Here is a 21,365-nt window from a genome sequence, read left to right on the forward strand (position 1 = left end):
GAGCTGGGGGAGAGGCGCCAAGTGTCTGGATCCTGAGAGGGGCTGGCTGAAAAAAATCACAACAATCGACCCTCAGCCAACTGCAACCAGAAAAACCGGTTCGGCTAGTTTGAAGCCAACAAGTGACATTTCCTTTTCTGAGGTTGTTTTTGAGAGATTATTTTTGTTTGTGCGTTTTTTGTTTTTTTACTTTATTTTATTTTTATTCTTTCTTTTTTTTTACCTTTCTTCCTTCTCCATTCCTTTTCTTTATCTTTTTTGCTTTTTTAAAGTAATCTGTTATTTCTTTTAAACTTTATTACTATTTCATCTTTCCATACTTTTGTCCTCTTTTCCCGGATTTTCTGTTTTATTTCTTTTTCTTTTCTTTCTAAACTTATTGCTCTTTCTTCCATTCCCCTACCATTTTTTTCTTTCTTCCTTTTATTTCTTCCCTTATCATTTCTTTCTTCTGCCCACAAGAGTCACAATCAACTTGAAAATATGAAAAGACCAGAGCTGGACCCATAGAAGAGGCCTCCCAATAGTAGAGTCAGAGAGACAAATTGCACATTGTTGTAGGAGAGAAGCCACAAGTTGCTGCATATTTGAGTAGGTGGAAACAGAAAACAACAGGATAACCAAAAGAGGCTGCACCATTGAAATTCACAGGCATTCCACCACAAAAGTTCATACCATAAACCCAGGGTGTCAAAACAGATTAATCTAAGAAGCTGAGGCTAACAAGAAGAGTCTCACAAACAATGGGAAGACAAAGAAACAATCCCCAAATGAAAGGAAAGGAGGAATCCTCAGAAAGAATGTTAGATGAAATAGAGGCAAGTCAACTATCAGATACTGAATTCAAAGCACTGGTGATCAGGAAGTTCAAAGAGCTCACAATCAGCTACCAGAAACTACAGGGAAGCTACAATGATCTCACTGTGAACTATATCAACATGAAAAAGGAAATGGAAATTATTAGCAAGGGCCAAGAGGAAATGAAGAATACAATTTCTGAATTAAAAAACACAGTGGAAAGCATTAAAAATAGGGTGGATGAAACAAAAGATCGGATTAGTGAATTGGAGGACAAAGTAGAAAGCATCTCACAGAAAGAACAGGAAAGGGAAAAGAGGCTCAGAAAGAATGAAGAGAGATTAAGAGAAATGCAAGACAATATGAAACGTAATAATATCCGAATAATAGGAATACCAGAAGGAGAAGAAGAAGAACAAGGGATGGAAAACATATTTGAAAGAGTAATGAGAGAAAATTTCCCTAATTTGACAAAAGAAAAAGTCACACAAATCCAGGAATCACAGAGAGTCCCATTCAAGAGGAACCCAAAGAGGCCCACTTCAAGACACATCATCATTAAAATGGCAAAATTCCAAGACAAAGAGAGAATCTTAAAGGCAGCAAGGGAGAAAAAAGAAATAACATACAAGGGTGTCCCAGTAAGGTTAGCCACTGACTTCTCAATGGAAACACTCCAAGCAAGAAGAGATTGGCAAGAAATATTCCAAGTAATGAGAAACAAAGGCCTACAACCAAGGCTACTTTACCCAGCAAGGCTCTCAATCAAGATAAATGGCCAAATAAAGAGCTTCCAAGACAAAAGAAGTCTAAAAGAATTTGCTGTCACCAAGCCAGCTCTACAAGAAATACTAAAAGGTCTGCTTTAAGGAAAGGAAGGAAAAGAGACAGACAGAGAGGAACACAGGTACAAAAATGGCAATGAATAAGTACCTATCAATAATAACCTTAAATGTAAATGGATTAAATGCTCCCATCAAAAGACACAGAATAGCATCATGGATAAGAAAGTATGACCCACACATATGCTGCCTACAAGAGACCCATCTCAGGACAAAAGACCATCACAGACTAAAAGTGAAAGGCTGGAAACAAGTTTTCCAAGCAAATGGACAAGAAAAAAAAGCTGGGGTAGCAATTCTCATATCAGACAAAATAGACTTCAAAAAAAGAGCCATAAAGAGTGACCCAGAAGGTCACTTCATAATACTCAAGGGAAGAATCCACCAAGAAGACATTAACATCATAAATATATATGCACCCAACATAGGAGCACCAAAATATATAAGGAAAATCTTAGAGGAATTCAAGAAAGATATAGACAGCAACACAATTATAGTGGGGGATTTTAACACCCCAGTATCAAAAATGGACAGATCTTCCAAACAAAATATCAACAAAGACATTGCGGCATTAAACAACACCCTTGATGAAATGGACCTAACTGATATATACAGAGCTCTTCACCCCAAAGAAGCTAAATACACATTCTTTTCAAATGCACATGGAACATTCTCAAAGATAGACCACATGATAGGGCACAAAACAAGCCTCAACAAATTCAAGAATATCGAAATCATACCAAGCATTTTCTCTGACCATAAGGGACTGAAACTGGAAACCAACCCCAAAGGAAAAAACCCAAAACACCCAAAATCATGGAGACTGAATGGTATGCTATTAAACAATGAATGGGTCAAGAATGAAATTAGGGAAGAAATCAAAAAGTTTCTGGAAACAAATGAAAATGATCTCACAACAACCCAAAACTTATGGGATACAGCCAAGGCAGTCCTGAGAGGGAAGTTTATAGCAATACAGGCCTACCTAAAAAAAACAGAAACATTTCAAACAAATGACCTTACTCTACGCCTGCAAGAACTCGAGGAACAACAACAAAAACAGCCCAAAGCAAGTAGAAGGAAGGAAATAACTAAGATCAGAGCAGAACTAAATGACATAGAGTCTAAAAGTACAATTCTAAAGATCAATAAATCCGGGAGTTGGTTCTTTGAAAAAATAAACAAAATAGACAAGCCTTTAAGTAGGCTCATCAAGAAAAGAAGGGAACGGACACAAATAAACACAATCAGAAATGAAAGAGGAGAGATTACAACTGATACCACAGAAATAGAAAGGATTGTAAGAAATTACTATGAAGAACTGTATGCCAAGAAATTTGAAAACCTAGGGGAAATGGACACATTTCTAGAAAAATATAATCTCCCAAAACTCAATGAAAAAGAAGTAGAACACCTGAATAGACCAATAACAGCAAAAGAAATTGAAGCAGTAATCAAAAAACTCCCATCACACAAAAGCCCCGGACCAGATGGATTCACAGGAGAATTCTACAAAGCATTTAAGGAAGAGCTAACCCCTATTTTCCACAGACTATTCCAAAAAATCCAAAAGGATGGAAAACTCCCAAACTCCTTTTATGAAGCCAGCATCATCTTAATTCCAAAACCAGATAGAGACACAACAAAGAAAGAAAACTTCAGGCCAATATCGCTGATGAACATAGACACTAAAATCCTCAACAAAATATTGGCAAATCGCATCCAACAATATATCCAAAAGATTATACACCATGACCAAGTGGGATTCATCCCAGGGATGCAAGGATGGTTCAACATTCGCAAAACAGTAAATGTAATTCATCACATAAACAAAAGCAAAGACAAAAACCACATGATCATATCAATAGACGCAGAAAAAGCTTTCGATAAGGTACAACACCCATTTATGATAAAAACACTCAGCAAAATGGAAATAGAGGGAACATTCCTCAATATAATAAAGGCCATTTATGAGAGACCTACAGCCAATATCATACTCAATGGGAAAAAACTAAAAGCTTTTCCACTAACATCAGGAACAAGACAAGGATGTCCACTTTCACCACTTCTATTCAATATAGTATTAGAAGTTTTGGCCACAGCGATCAGGCAGGAAAAGGAAATAAAAGGCATCCAAAATAGGAAAGGAGGAAACAAAACTGTCACTGTTTGCAGATGACATGATAGTGTACATGGAAAATCCTATAGACTCTACCCAAAAACTGATCAAACTAATTAATGAATTTGGCAAAACAGCCGGTTACAAAGTCAATATCCAGAAATCAAAGGCATTTTTGTATACCGACAATGAATCAGCAGAAGCAGAAATCAAGGAAAAAATCCCATTCGATATAGCAAAAAGAAAAATAAAATATCTGGGAATAAACCTAACCAAAGAGGTAAAAGACCTGTATGCAGAAAACTACACAGCACTGAAGAAAGAAATCAAGGAAGACACAAACAAATGGAAACATATACCGTGTTCATGGATTGGAAGAATTAACATCATCAAAATGTCCATACTACCCAAAGCAATATACACATTCAATGCAATACCTATTAAAGTACCAATGGCGTATTTCACAGACATAGAACAAACACTTCAAAAATTTATATGGAATCATAAATGAACCCGAATAGCAGCTGCTCTTTTGAGAAAGAAGAACAAAGTAGGAGAGATCATAATACCTGATATCAAACTGTATTACAAAGCCACAGTAATCAAAACAGCCTGGTACTGGCATAAAAACAGGCACATAGACCAATGGAACAGAACAGAGAGCCCAGAAATCAACCCAACCCTCTACAGTCAATTAATATTCGAGAAAGGGGGCAGTAACATAGAATAGAGTAAAGATAGCCTCTTCAGCAAATGGTGTTGGGAGAACCGGACAGCTACATGCAAAAAAATGAAACTTGAGCACCGACTTACACCATACACCAAAATAAATGCAAGGTGGATAAAAGACTTAAATATAAGCTGTGACACCATTAAAATCCTAGAGGAGAACATTGGCAAGAAAATCTCAGATATTCCACGCAGCAACATTTTTACTGATATGTCCCCTAGAGCAAGGAATATAAAGGAAAGAATAAACAAATGGGATCTCATCAAAATAAAAAGCTTCTGCGTGGCTAAAGAAAACAGTATTAAATTAAAAAGACAACCAACTGTATGGGAAAACATATTTGCCAATGATACCTCAGACAAAGGTTTAATCTCCAAAATATACAAAGAACTTACACGACTCCACTCTAGGAAGACATCGAACCCAATTAAAAAATGGGAAAAGGACTTGAACAGACACTTCTCTAAAGAGGACATACAGAGTATCCAGAGACACATGAAGAGATGCTCAATATCGTTAGCTATCAGAGAGATGCAAATTAAAACCACAATGAGATACCACTTTACACCAGTCAGGATGGCTATAATAGGCAAAGCAACAAACAACAAATGTTGGAGAGGGTGTGGGGAAAAGGGGACCTTAGTTCACTGTTGGTGGGATTGCAGACTGGTACAACCATTATGGAAAACAGTATAGAACTTTCTCAGAAAAATAAAAATTGACCTGCCTTTTGACCCAGCAATTCCACTGCTAGGATTATACCCCAAGAATCCTAAAACATCAATTTCAAAGAACCTATGCACCACAATGTTCATAGCAGCACAATTTACAATAGCCAAGAGTTGGAAGCAACCTAGGTGCCCATCAGTAAATGAATGGATCAAAAAATTGTGGTACATATACACAATGGAATTCTATGCAGCAGAGAGAAAGAAGGAGCTACTACCTTTTGCAACAACATGGATGGAACTGGAAAGCATTATGCTGAGTAAAATAGGCCAGGCATTGAAGGACAAATACCATATGATCTCACCTTTGACAGGAAGCTAAAGAATAAAACAAACAAGCAAACAGAATAAAAACAAAAACACTGAAATAGAGAACAAGTGGGCAGTGACCAGAGGGGAGAGGGAAGGGAACTTAAGGGGAAAAAGGGGGAGGGATTTTGAGGAACAAGTATGAAAGACACAGATGAGGACTGGGGCGGGGGGGGCTGGGGAATGGGAGGGAGGGGGGAGACCGGGTGGCGGGGGGGGGGGATGGGAGAAATAGATAAAAAAAATGTACTTGAAAAGTAACTAAATAAAATTTAATATTTAAAAAAATCCTACTCTGTTAAAAAAAAAGATTTAAAATTTAAAAAAAAAGAAATCAAAGTAAAAACTTCTATTTGAGTGATCCACCCTTATTCCTTTGACTCAGAAAGAATGCTTTCTGATTCCCTTCTTGGCTAAAATTCATGCATACATAGGAAAAGGTCATATTCCAGTGTGTCCTTGCTATAACTCCTAAATATTTGGCTAGATAAAATAGCGAGGTAAGAAAGAAATGCAATGAGAATAGCTTATTGAAGGAGAAGCAGCAGGGCCAGCTTTCAACTCAGTGGAATGGGACAACCACCTCAAAATATCACAATTTCCTCCACCTCAAAATATCACCTCCACAAGTATTAAAATCAGTTGCATCCACATTTATTGATTAAAGCTTGGAATAAGACAAAGGGCTAATGTTCTCTTCATAATAAAGTAACCAAGTTTTTCTTTTCTACTTTTCTAGAGCATCCTAAGAAACAGGAGGACTGAAGGCCCTGGACCTGGGATAAGAGGAGATAAGTGGCCTGGAATGAAAAACATACATACATAACACATAGACACAGACAACAGTGTGGGGATAGCCAGAGGGAAAGGGGGTGTGGGCTAGGTGGCAGTGGAAAAAAGGAGAAAATGTCGACAGAAAGAAACTTTGCTTCAGGCGATGGGCTCATAATGCAGTGTGCAGACGATGTTTTTACTGGGTTGTACACTTGCAACCTGCATCATTTTGCAAACCAGTGTCACCCCAATTAATTTAATTTTAAAAAGTTATTGAGCAGCAGGCAGGGAATGGAAAAAAAGATAACCAAAGAGAGGTTTCAGCAATGAAGAAGATTAGAAAACTTCAGTTCACTTATGCTGACAAGTAATCTAATGTATTTACTTGTCTCCTCAGATCCTTCAAAACCTTATCTGTAATATCTTTTGTTGGTGGTACTTTGGGCACAGGGCTTCCACTCCTCGGTTAGAGTAACATGGGCTTGATAGGAAACAGAAGCTTCAGGATGCAAAACCCTTGGTGGGGACAGAGGCAAGCAGAGGCAAGCAGAGGCAAGCAGAGGCAGGAATTTGAAGCAAAAAGGGGCAGAAATGACTTGGGATCGCCACAGGAACACAGGACACTATTCCATAAGTAGGCTGTGCCATCAAGAAGCTTACAGTCTTACCAAGGAAATCATGTGTCCACATGAAACATTAAAATAAAAAAACATTATGTACTAAGGTGAATGGCAAGTTGCTTATGTGGTAGAAATTGCCCATGAAGCAGATGGCAGAATTGACTAAAAAGTATTTAAAACATTAGAAAAGAGAAGATATGCTTTGATCTCATAGCACCCTTGTCCTACTGTTCACATGTAGAAGAAAATAACAGCACTGAAAAAGCAGCATACTTCGTCAGTAACTGTCCCCACTGTTGTGATCTCTCTACAAATGACATGATGCACATGGATAATTTCTACTGCCACAAACCTGGACACACTTTCTACACTGACTTTTTTTGCTCTAAGAGTTTAGTTTACCAATATTTGAAATGGACTAACATGAACAAACTGAACTTTTCTGTCAATAGGCGAGGGTTCCAAGATGTATGAATGGAAAGTGTGCCATTCCTTGGGCCCAAGAGGCACACGGTCATTGCTCATATTCTCCAGATCCTGTGCTGCATGTCCTGACAGGAAGTACAGCTGCCTTTGTCACTGTCCATTATCTCTGCAGTGGCCCATGGTGGCCCTTTCCATGGTGCTATGGCTGCAGTGGCCAATGGGACATAGATACATGTAACGGATATACAAGGAGCCTGCCTGGGCCTCGATCAGCCCAGCTTAGTGAGTCCCAGAAAGACACTTGAAAACATCTGTAGAACTGAATACTTCCTAAGCTTTACAAATTTCTAAAAAGACAATATTGCCCACACTGTTTTGCATGTCCATGACTGTGGGAGTGGGGAATGGGATGGGCAGAGGAGGGCAAAGGGGAAAAACTAAGACAACTGTAACAGAATAACAATTTTAAGAAGATTTTAAAAATAAAAGGGTAACCTTTAACCTTTTATTTGCACGAGTGTATTGACAAAGAATAAAATGAGAGAGTCGAAGGATATCTCCAGCATGGGTCCTTGTCTGCCCACTCCATCAGAGTCACACACTTTAAATAATTATTACTTACTGCAGGAGAGGAAAGTGGTTCTCTCAAACCGTTTCTGCCCACCCATCTGCTGTCAGAAAGCTCATTATGATGGAAGATGTGTCTACAGAATTGCACAGGACCAAAAACACCTACCAAAAGGCAATTGTGCATCCACATCACAGAGTATGAGGGCCCTGTTCACCTCCCCAGTAGGATGCCTCAGGTTATTACACACACACAACTGTAAGAAGGAATGAGAAATAAACTGCGCATGCAGGTGCTGTGTCCTTCACATGTGTCCACACATTTGATTTTAAATGAAAAGGTCTTAAAGTCATGTTTTAGCCCATATTTCCCTGTACCCTTCATAGTCCTGGTTTTCAACTTTACCTCTAGCATGCTGTGTTTATTATTCTTAAAAGGTAGGTGATATGGAGCTGGCAATAACACTGAGTCATTTGAAGCATGCATTATAAGTTATAGAGAAAACCAGTTCTGCTTTATTATGCTGAAGCTGTAAAGCCACGAATACAAAACATGGCTAGCAGTCACCTTGCTTTATTCTTCTTTTAACAACTTACTAACAGTGTGTAAATAAAAAAGCAAACTTTGATTTTTTTCATCAGAGCTCTCTAAAGTGGATACTAGAATGCATTTAACATTGTGACCAGAAATATTGAAATTTGACAGCCGAGAGGTGAAAGGTCTCAAATTTATACATCAAGGTGTTTGTTCCTGTCATTGTCCCAGCAGCTTGCTCAGAATAACTCCTTTTGCTTACTAAACCTTTAAGAAACAGAGAACATTAAGTAATATATCTTGGCAGACACACTGGGATTCTTCTCCCACTAGGAAGCAAGCCATCCTAAGCTCATGAAAGAATTCTAGGCATATAAAAGACATCCATGCAACCTTGGTATTTAACTATACCGGGTATTTAACTAAATAGTTAACCTAAAATCTTTGACTTTGTGCTTGGTTTTCTAAATGCATTTCATCTGACACTTCTTTCCACTAAAATTATATTTGCTGATAACATAGAAAATCTCCACTTGAACTCTTTCTGAAAATCCAGGAATACTGTCTCACGCAAGCAAAATTTATCTTCAGCACAAACACTCATTTCCATTTCACTGCCCATTTCAGTGCCCACCTCTTGTTTCAGGTAACATCCCATTCTCCACTCTCACCACCATGTACCCAGACTGCTCTGCCTTCCCCTGGCCCATTCAAACAAGTCAGATCAGAATCCACACTGCTAATATTGAGAAGACCTTAGTCTGCCTCAAAATGTGGACTCTTCAAATGTCTAAATCCTGTAGCAAATCTGCAAAATCTATAGCAGTGATTTCTTCAAATAGAACAGTAATGAAATCTAAGAAGAGTTAATACTAAAGGGAAAAAGAATTTTCATAATATCTCACATGTATTAAGTATTTATCTGGCCTTATTCTAAATGAATCACGTATATTAACTCATTCAACTTTCATAACAAGCCCCTTAGACTTATGTCATCTTATCCTCTCTCCCTTCTTTTATAGAAAACAACAAAATGACCAGGTTTTTTTTTTTAAATCTGCTTTAGGATAAAGGTTCTGGGTAGTCTGCTAGGTTCACCCACCAGAGCCTAGGGATATAATTGGCTCCCACTGCAAAATATACAGTCATTTAGTGTCTTGAATCTTTGAGATCATTTGCAAATCATTGAAGCTTTAAATGGTAAATCCTGGAACACCAGGATTCTGCACCAAACCATCTTTAATAGAATATACCTCATTAACAAGTTAACATGCTATCACTCCTAGGGATGTTGGTCATCTAATAATATCTCATATCAGAGGAATTAATAGCCAAATATTGAACATGAGGCATCATCTTCATGCAAAAAGTGGGGAGAGAGATTCTTGTTCCCTTTCAAATTATTCTACAACAAATAACTATTTCTCCGTCTATGTACAAGGCCGTACCTGGCTGAAGTAACACAAAGCAGGCGGACTAGGCTCAACAGTGCTCTATGTCTGCTTCCAGGTTTTTTGAGGGGTGTGGAGGGAAGGACATTAAAAACCATAATTGAACAGTTAGAAAATTAAATATAATAATTTTCATGCACAGATGATACTTGGGAACTGCCCCATTAATGCTGTACTGACTAGAAAAAACTTGAAATATTTCTTCCAAACTCAAGCCCGAATCCAAATAACCAGGATTATTAAAACACAGATTTCTGGGCCCCCAATCACAGTGTCTGATTCTGAATGTCTAACAAATTCCAAAATAATGCTGATGCTGCTGTTCCAGGCACCACACTCGAGAGACGGTGCTTCTTGCCAGGGCAGAGAAAGAATGTGTTAGGTTTCCCTAGGTATTTTGGGATAAAAGAAACTAATAGAGATTTATCTCTAGCAGTGATTCCCAGAGTAGCTCTTGGCTTCAAATATGTATTGAGTTCTTATAATGTGCCAAACACTATGCTAGAGACCAAGGAAAACATACTAAAGGAGACAGACATCAGTGCATCATGCTCAGGGAGGAGAGCAGGTGAGGCTGAGCTGAGATCTGCAGGATGGATGGGACTCAGTTAGCAAAGTGGCCTTGGGAAGAGCTCCCTACCAGGAAAGGGTGACTGATGGACACTGCAGAGTCGGCCTGGGCAAGCCTCACCAGGGAGGCTGAGCTGAAAGCCCCCAGGGACGTGAACACTCAGATCAGCATTGAGACAAAGAACTCTGCAGCTGAGAAACATGGCCTCCATTGGCATGCTTAAGGCTGGGTAGAGGAAGTAGTGCAGGCTCGTGCATGCACACATGCACAAATGCACACTCCTCAGAATCTGCACAAAACAGAGGAGGTAGATGGAAATGGTCCCTTTGGGTGGTGAGCCAAGACCAAAAGTGGTCATTTTATTTCCCTCCAAAGAAATTGATATTGATATGATGTCCCTGAAACCTAAGCAGAAGCATGGAGTGAAAGGGGAAAAATGCTACAAATAAATAGCTATTTTATGTGTCTGCCATGAAACACCTGCATAAAAGAGAAAAGGGAGGAAAATCTATTTTATACCTCAAATCTAAAGATTTTACATTCCCTTCAAGTTCTCATATCAGGGCCTGAACTTGTTATTTTATATGGGTAGCTCACTCTTTATAGCTCTGTGATAGAATAAAATGCAAGGGGAAAAAACAGGCCAGATGAGCTACCACATTGCCCCTTCCTCATATTTTGTGAAAATTATCCTTTCTAAGACTCACAAAAGCCTCAAACTCTGCATGATTTACTAGGATGGCTTTAGAAGCCAAAGCTTTTGTAGACCATTCAGCCATGGCATATGGGCTCAAGGTTTTCTTAGCTCATCTACAGGTACCAGATTTATCACCCCTTCTGGTCAGAAAAACATAGCTATGTTATGTGAACTTTTAGGTGATCTGGGATCACTCTTTTCCCCCATTATGTCCTCTAGAGGTTGAATAAATTTGCACAAACTGTTTTAACGGCCATAAAACTATTTCCTAGTTCCTATCTAAGAACAAGCTAATAAGCTAATTGATGTCTTAACATCATTTGTTTCCAAATAATGGAATGCAAGCACATCTAGTCCCCAGCCTTCCTCTCCAAAAAAGCTGCATTGATGCCCACACATCATAGGTTCCCTGGGTAGCACATTTTCCCCCCATGCCTTAAAACTTGTTATTAAGGCACCTACAGTACCATTTAAGCAGCTTGGAAGCAAACCTCTCACTAATGAATATTAAATCTCTTGGGTCAATGGGGTCCTCTTGCTTCCCTGGCAGATAGAGTGAGAAAAGATGCCATTTTTCCCCCAGCTACCTAATGAATCTCTAACAGTGATTTGTTTCTGTTTTCAGTCTGGCATAAACAAAAAGGCCTACAGCCCCCTTCTATGGTCGCCTGAGCTCACCAACCACCATGCAAACGCAGCAATTTTTCATTATTGATAAAATGTAATGTCATAATGTCATGGCCTTTCAGGTCATCATCTTGGTAAGTCAGCAATGACATTATCGTGTTTTATAATGATAACAAATGGCCATAACGTTTGCATGTAATTTTCATTGGCTCCCTCAGAATCCTAATTCAGCTCCATCAGCAGATGGAACTAAATGGCAACTGTAGATGTCTACGACCTCAGATTTGCCAAAAATGAAAGTAAGCTCTGCAGGAATCAAAACTCGTAAGAGGTACAAGGGCCATTTCCCCCTTTTGACTAAAGGTTTTACTTTTAGAAAGAATTCTTGTAGCATATATTTCTACTGTTGAATTCGGGCATGTAAATGTATTAAATATATCTACTTGCTATTCATTCCTGAACTCTCACTAACCCCTTTCTGTCCTATTCATGCCTGTGCTTCTCTAATCCGTCTAGTGATTTTTTTGAGTGCTGTGTTCTGCCTGTTTCACAATAATCATAGAACACTAATTGGTTTAAATGATACGAATCATTCATGGGGCACTTATTTCCATATATTAGCCTTCTGGCTCCCCTCTTCCCTGAGAAAGTGGAAATATTTCATTGTCTAAGCCCAGAACTAAAACCAGCATTCTTTAGAAAGCCTATTTTTTAAAATTTATTGACAGCAGAGAGTAACAAACGAGTAGAGCTAGAACAGATTCACACTTCAGTCCTAAATACACTAAATCTAAAATACACTAGGGAGATCTCAAGAAATATTTTACAACTCATTTAGCACTTCATGAAGGAGGAAGGAAAGGAGTAGTTATCATTCACTGAGCTCTGTGCTGGGACATAGGTATCATCTCATCATATCTTCACACAGCCCCCCTCAAATTAGAATCATTCTCTGCTTTAACAGAAGAGGAAACTGATGCTCAATGAGGCTACATAGCTAATGAGTCACTCAGATTTAATAGTTCTGACCCCAAACCCTACTCAGACTTAGCAGTTCTAACTCCAAAACCCACAAATATTCCATTGCACAAAACTTTCAAGCAGCTACTGCGCTACAGAAGAATCAGATATTCCAGCCAGCCCCAAATAAAAATCATCCTATATTCAGAGAACGGAGAGATATGAGTAGATTTTCACTGCAGAAACTCTTTATCTTGCCATTAATACATCTATTTGGACTGTTATTGGTACCACATTCTCAGAGCAGTCACATCTTAATTGCGTTAATAGCTTCAGTGCATCTGTGTGATTTCTCATTGATGTCCTTTCCACATTATTCAGTAGATTTCAGTATTGTCGTTGAAAATGGGGCCAAATTAGGTAGTTTCATCAGATTTGTGGATCAGCAGCCCTTTAGCTGACACAATAAAACTATGTAAAAGAGCATATAATGGTGTTGGTATGAGAGCTTCCCAAGACTACTCTAGTCGATCAGAAGAGGCACTCATTACCTCTTCCACTTAAGATAATGAACATTTCTAAAGACTTTACAACTCACAAGGCACTATCCATTATACTACTGTATTTAAGGAAACAGATTACTTGACTTGTCCAAGTTCATAGAGACACCAAGTGGCAAACATAAGATCCAAACAAAGGTCTTCTGGTTCAACTGCTCATGGTCTTTTTACTCTACCCAGGCCTTTAGAGTATTTTGGACAAGTGATTTCTAAAAGCAATACATCAATATTCAGGGAAACATCAGCCTTCCCTCTGAGGGGCAGGCCAGGCAAAAATCAGGACCTCATAACAATTGAAGGAATTGGAATGCTATGGGACAGTGTACAGGAAGGAATTCCAGAGTGTGAGGTTTAACAAACTACTCTGCCCAATAAATTATAACTACATATTAAAGGAGGGAAAGGCTTTCCTTCATCCCTCTTCATGCAACAGATCCAGAAGGCTTCCTTCCTTCATTCATTCATTTGTTCATTCATGCAACATACACAGTGAGCACACCCTCTAGGCCAACATTATGCCAAACACTGAGGGTACAATGGTGAATGAGATACACATGGATCTCCCCTCATGGAGTTCCCATTTGTGCAGATGAGATCACTGTTAAACCACTAATGTCACAACCATTGATATAAGTAAAGACCAGTTGTGAGGAGGGAGTGTTTGGGGAGGATTTGATGAATCCCAAGGAGTGAAGGAAGACATCTTAAGGATGTCTAACATTCAAACTGATATTTGAAGCATCAGTTAGTAGGAATCAGAAGGCAAGACCTCAGGAAACCAAGGGAATTTTCCATTCTTGCCTCCATTCTTTAGACTACTTCCTATTTGGTTTCCCTTGATGTGTTAGCCAAATGCCTTGGCTACCATAAAGGTTACTAGCAGAACCTTAACTCAGCATTTACCTAATCTAACACATTGACAATTTGGAGACCTGTGTAACTTTGACCGGACAGAGATAACCCAACTGATATGCCTGATGACTTTCTGCCAACTCATACTTTAAATTGTATTTAGCCTGGCTGTTGCTATACTGATCCTCCCTCTTTCTCTTTCTTCTCTCTTTGTACAACTTCTCACACTGAGCTAGACACCCCTATGTACCCTAAGCCACACAAAACTCCACATTCCCTTCTTTCTGGGTCCTCTTTCTCCTTTGTCTTTTACTATTTTTCTGTTCTTGGATATTGCTATGGACCGAACTGTGTCCTTCCAAAATTCATATAGTAAAACCCTAACCCCTAATGTGACTTTATTTAGAGGCACAGTCTTTAGGGATTTCATTAAGATTAAATGACATCATAAGGGTGGGGCCTGAATTCAATAGGACTGGTATCCTTACAAGAGAAAGAGACAGCAGAGAGTGCTTTCTTTTTCTTTCTTTCTTTCTTTCTTTCTTTCTTTCTTTCTTTCTTTCTTTCTTTCTTTCTTTCTTTCTTTCTTTCTTTCTCTCTCTCTCTCTCTCTCTCTCTCTCTCTTCCCCACTCCCCCTCCCCACTCCCTACATCTCCCTCTCCCTTTCCCTCTCCCTTTCTGAGCATCCACAGAGGAAAGGCCATGTGAGGAAACCGGAAAGGCAGCCATCTGCAAGCCAGGCAGAAGGGCCTCTTGGTCTTGAACTTCAAGCCTCCAGAACTGTGAGAAAACAGATCTTATTGAGTAAGCCACCCGGTGTGTGCTGTTGTGTTAGGACAAGCTGACACAACATAGCTGACTAGCACAGATGTAAAAACAGAAATCTTATGCAAGTGCATAAGAAGTGTAATGGGCTGTATAAGAGGTAGTGTTAAGGGGTACTGCAGAGGTAGTAACTGCACAACTAGTGCTTCTAGCTCTGGCATCTGGGGAGAGAAAATGACAATGACTTGGGAAAAAAATTCATCATGGGGACTCTCCATACAGGAAGTCTAACTTGTAAAGGCACTAATGCATCATTGTAAGTAAATGACCACAGTTGTAGATGTCTATTCTAAAACTTTGTTCTTAAGTTATCTTCACTGGGATACAGGCCCTTCCTGAAAGAATTTTGGAATGTTTTATATCAGAAAGACCTGACAGCCATTAAATTAGTGGGAGAAACCTCCTTGGCTAAAGACACAGAGAAGTCATTATTTTCCAATAAGGAATTGAGTAGAAAGGAAGGAAACTTTAAAGCAAAGTAGAAATTTTGATAAGGCTCTTTGGATTTGGTAAACCAAATTTCATGAAAGTCTAAATTCTTACTGCCCATACAGGTACCAAATATAACTGTTTTCTATCTTCAGTTGTAAGTGCGTTAGAGGAAAAGGATCCAAACTTCCAAGTCTATCTATAGTTCTAAACTAGTGTCTATAGTTCCCTTAAGTTAACTTGGAAGCAGACAAAATACTTTGCTTAGGATTAAGTAGCCATCATACAGGATTTCTGACACTAAGTAGTCTGAAAGAAAAAGGCATTGTATCCGTCAGTAATATCCACTAATGCCCTGTGACAGACCACCTTAAAGCCCAATGACAGTCAACAATAAATGTTTACACTTCACTCATGAATCAGTGGGTCAGATGCAGTTTGGCTGACCCTACTGCAGGGTGGGTTCACATCTGTTTGCCTGTCCCTCATTCTCCTCGGACCTCTCAGACATACCATTCTCATAGCAAAAGTCAGAAGCACAAGAAGGCAAGTACAACTCCCCAAGGACATCTTAAGCCTTTTCTAGAAGCCTTGGTCAAAGCAAATCATATAACCAGGCCCAAAATCAAAGTGCAGGGAAGTACATTCCACCCACCATGAGGTCAAAACAAGTGATATGGCCTAGCTGGGCATCAACGGGGCTGGAAAGTATACTCCTGGGGCTGTGAGGAGGTGAATATTTGCTTAACTATAATCTAATTAACCACAAGAATGTTATTCATGATTTACAGTTAAGAAACTGAGGTCATTGACCCCAAATGCAAGGCTAGAATGTAAATCCAAAACCTATATTTTTCCTACATTCACATTCTTTTCACTCATCTGTTACCCTCCAGGTAACAGAAAGGAAAATATAAGGAAACACTGTCATATATAGTGGACCTTCAAAAATATATATTCACCCATCATTCTTAGTTTGTATACTAAAGAACTAAAATAAAATTGGCACAATTGGAGTAGTGAGGGAAATAAAGGGTGGGGAGACTGTGAATACTCATCAGGTAATATCTTTTTTTTTCCACTCTGTCACTGCAGCATTGTCCTTGGTCCAACTAAGCCCCCAAGATCCTCTCACCCATGCAGTCATCTGCCAAACCCCTCCTCTGAGCCATCCTATAAATAATCCAAGCTCCCACATTCACCTCAGTTATCTGAACATGTTCTGTCTCACCATCTCAGGAAGAGGTAATCCTTTGGTTAACTTTTGATACAGTAAGTCTACTGTTGCCAAGATTCCTCATAGTTCAACGAGATGGGGTTATACTTAAGGGACTTCCCCTGGAGACAAGGACATTTCCCATAGGAATAATTCTCTCACGGTTAGAGATTAGCACCTTTAAACCAAGATATACACCTGAGACAGCATTGGTCATAGTTCCTCCAGTGAAAAGCAGCTCATTTACATGACATAGGAGAAGATGTTTCTCGGTCATGGAAACAAGGTCACCCAAATAAATAGTAGGATCAATGATCTCTGTGATGCGACCATGGAGAGACATCTAAAGGGCTCTACCCTCAAAATGTAATGCCATTAGAATATTTCTGAGCATAGACATGTCCTGAAATGTGGTTGGGGGATTATCAATGGATGTGTATTTTATCTTTGTCCTTCTGAGCTCCTTTTTACCATAGATAATTAGGAATTGACTGGATCAGATGGTCAGTAAATAGGCTGGCATTTAATTTTTAATAAAATAAAATCAATTGCTTATACTCCTCTCTTTCCTCATGCATTCCTTTAAACTGTTAAGATAAAATACAACTTACATAGATATGTAAATATACCACTTAAACAGCCAGAAGCATAAAATTAAATAATAAAGCAATAAGAAAAAACATGAATAAGTACAGATACTTATCTAATCTATATAAAAGAAAGAATATTTAATCAAAAAGGAAGGAAGGAAAGTGGGAGGAAAGAAAGAAGGAAGGAAAGAAGGACAAAGGAAATGATATTTTATTTTATAAACTATATAACTATAACTATTATTTGCATCAATAATAAAAAAGGTTTAACATTTCTTATATATAAAGAGTTTTTACAAAACAATAAGAAAAATAGGAGCACCTTGTAGAAAAAAATAAGTGAAATTATGAACAGCCAATAACCAAAAAAGAAAATAAAAGATCATGAATAAACATATGCAAAAAGCTGAGCCATACCAATAATCAAGGAAGTACATGTAAAAGAAAGATCATTTTTCTGCCTATTAAATTTTTTAATTTTTAAAAAAATAATTATACCCACTGTGTATGAAGATGCAGAAAAATAAACATTTATAAAATACAGCTGGGAAACTGGTGTCACCTCTCTGGAGGGCAATTTGGCAACTTATTATACACATTCTTATTTTATATATATAATAATTTCATCCTTAGTCATTTATCCTAAGGAAATAACTAGAGATTTACACAAATATTTATTTAGAGTGATGTTTGTTCTCTATAGGGTTTTCTATATTGGAAATACCCCAAATGCTTAACAATAAAGAAAGGCTAAGCAAATGCTGACAGTCATACAGAAAAATCATTTAATTGTGGCAGACTGCATTTCCCAGAAATAACTGCAATGTTATTTCTGGTCCCATGTGCTCTCTAGAGCCTTGCCATGGTGGGCTGAATAACGGTCCCCAAAGGTGTTCATGTCCTAATCCCTGGTACTTGTGAATATGTTACCTTCCATGGTAAAGGAACTTTGCAGATGTGATTAGGCTGGGATCTTGAGATGGGGAGATTGTTCTGGGTTATAGAGCTGAGCTCAGTATAATCACAAAGGTCCTTATAAGAGGGAGGCAGAAGGATCAGAGTCAGAAGTAGAAAACGTAAAGATGAGAGCAGACTGTCACAGTCAGAGAGATTTAAAGAAGCTAGGCTGTTGTCCTTAAAGATGAAGGAAGAGGCTATACACCAAGGAATGAAAGCAGCCTCCTAAAGATGGAAAAGGCAAGAAAATGGACTCTCCCCAAGAGCTTTCTTAGGAGCACAGCCCTGCTGAGCCCTCGATTTTGGCCCAGTGAAACCCATCTCAGACTTCTGACCTCCAAAACTGTGAAGAAAATAAGTGTGTGTTGTTTTGAATTTATAACATAAGTAATAGGAAACACAAATCATTCAACAGATTTGTGTGTCAGGAGAAGAGCTATTGTGGGCTCTGGATGGGCTCTGGTGATGCCTTGGTGACTAGCATGTGGCAGAAGGAAGGCTGTGTGACTTCTAAGACCAGATCACAAAGGCGAGTTGGCTGCAGCTTAGCCTTTCTCCATGGACACACATGTGAGTCTTGAGTTGCCATGTAAGGAGCTGGCTACACTGAAGCCACCATGCCAGAGAGACCACACTAGATACAAAGAAATATCCAAGAATCCCAGCTGTTCCAGCCTCCAGCTGTTTGAATCTTCCCAGGCCACACACCAGACACGTGAGTAAGCAAAGCTCAGATAGATAATTAGCCTAACCCACCGCTGTCAGAGGACAGCTGCATAAGAGACCCTGAACAAGAATGACTTGATCAACCCTAGTCAACTCCCACAACTATAAACAGAAGTATTCTGGTGTTTTATGCCATTAGGTCCTGGGGTAGTTTCTTATGCATCAATAAGTAACTAATACATTAATAACAAACAGAAATGCTCAAGTACAGTACTAAGTGACAAAGTAGACTGTAGGTTAAATGTGTGTGTGTATATACACAGATGAAACTTTTGAGTCACCAAAATATGCTGCATTCAATGGTTATGTCTGTGTGCTGGGTGAGGAAATTAGTATCTTCTTTATATTTCTCTATATTTTCAATCTATATAACAAACATGCATTACATTTATAATCAGGAAAAAATATTTTTAAGCTCTTTAGATGCTATCACTTCTAAATACAGTATGACTGCAGAAAACATATGGGTGTATCCTGTGTAGAGATACATGACACTGGCACGTATGTGCTTATTGAAGATAAGGAGAAGAGGAGAAGGGTCAGTTGGTTAATCTAAGTAAAAACATGAACCTTTAAATTCTACTTTTCTTCCCCCCTTTTCTACAATAGAGATGGCAGCAAGTACCTTATAATATGGGGTCAAATATTTAATCCTTTTAGCCACTCCCCACTCACCTGTAATTGACTGATGCAACTGGGTTTGGATTCATTTCTGTGACACAGATAAAAGATTATCTATAGCTTCTCCTAGAAGGAGGAAAGTAAGCCATCCCTTCTCTCCATCAGTACTTTTGAAAGGTGGGCACCTGGAGAAGAGTCAGGGGTAAGACAAGAGAGAGTGGAAAGGAGGTGGAGATCTTGGTTCCCAAGCTCTATTGCAGGGGTGTCAAACTCATTTTTACCTGGGGCCACATCAGCCCCGTGGTTGCCTTCAAAGGGCTGAATGTAATTTTGGGACTGTATAAACGTAACTACTCCTTAGCTAGGGGCAAGGAGCTCAGCTTGCTGCCAGGTAGAAACAAGGTGGATGTCCAGATTCAGCCCAAGGGCCTTGTGTTTTCCACCTGTGCTCTATTGCATCCCATTTAATTCTCACAATAACACTGGGGATAGAATTAACAGTGCCCTTTTTACAGAGGAGAACATTTAAACTCAGAAAGGTTAAGTGATTTCCACAAGTCAAAGAGGTACTAAGTGGCAGAGGTGAATTCTAATATAAAATTTCTTATCAGAGTAAGACTGAACTTATCTTCCTTTCCCTCAGTTTCCTAGTTTCTAACTTCAGAGTTGTAGTGTGAATTAAATTTTTTAATATACATATATCATATTATATGTAACAATGCCTACTACTTGAGAACACCCTTCTATCAGTGCCAGCTGCCTTTTTAATTGCATGAATCAGTCACATCAGAAAGCACAAGCAAGCACCGGGGACCCACAATTGTCAACTGCCCTAACATTTCATTTTAGAAATCACTGTATCTCACCTTTTTGGATGAGGCTGCAACCTACCCAGCAGTGGTTGTTTTTCCATGAAAATTAAAGCCGGGCCTGGAGCCCATAACGTGGCAACTTAGAGACCCAGCTCAGACACACATTTTCCTTGCTCTTTTTTCAAATTACACAATAGATCTCACACAGTCCAGGGGCTATCATTAAAAGTCAGCTGCTCTCCGAATGTGTCGATTCTGGTGGCACTGACAAGTGAGGATGGGAGGCAGGGGCCTCCTCCCACATGAACTGATTACTTCTCTAAAATAAATGAGGATGGAAATGGTGCTGGGGTGGGATCTGCCTTCTAAATGCACTGAAAACAGAGGTGCTTGTCTTTTGGCATTTCCTAAAAGGCCTCTTGAGCTTTCCTTGGCAAGCCTTGAGATTGAGGATACTTTTAGCTGTTTAAGCCTTCCTCTTCTAACAGGGGTCAAAGGGCTGGAAAGATCTTCTCAAAAGGATAGAGAAGGAATCATTAAAAGGGAGGAGAAGGAAAGTGACAGAAGGTCAGCCCTTTTTTTTCCCTAATGGGTACGTCCCTGAGGGCTGGGCTCAGTGGCCACGTCCTCCACACAAGCACCAGCTTCCAGAAACCGGCAGCTATTCGATTCACACTTTCTGAACAGGAGACTCAGAGGAAGCTCAAAGGAACAGGCTGTGGAGGGTGTGGAGAGGAAAAGACACAACAGAAATCTAATTGTGATAAGTAAATTTCGTTGATTGCACTCACCTAAAACAGCAATAGTGTTTTAAGAAGCCAGGGAGAACAAATGCTTGAAATCTTTGTGTGTCTTGAGTCTGCTATAAGCTTATTTCCTTCAACCATAAATTTACCTTAAAAATACTGCTATTGCATCACACGAAGCTCTCTCTAAGGACTAGATGGGGATTAAAATTCACCTTTACATGCAATGTAAGCACACAAATGGTGAGGGTTCTCACTGATTTTTAGTCAACAAGC

This window comes from Artibeus jamaicensis, unplaced genomic scaffold, assembly GCF_021234435.1.
Source record: "Artibeus jamaicensis isolate MK-2021 breed Jamaican fruit bat unplaced genomic scaffold, CSHL_Jam_final contig_548, whole genome shotgun sequence".
NCBI classification, from domain to species: Eukaryota; Metazoa; Chordata; class Mammalia; order Chiroptera; family Phyllostomidae; genus Artibeus; species Artibeus jamaicensis.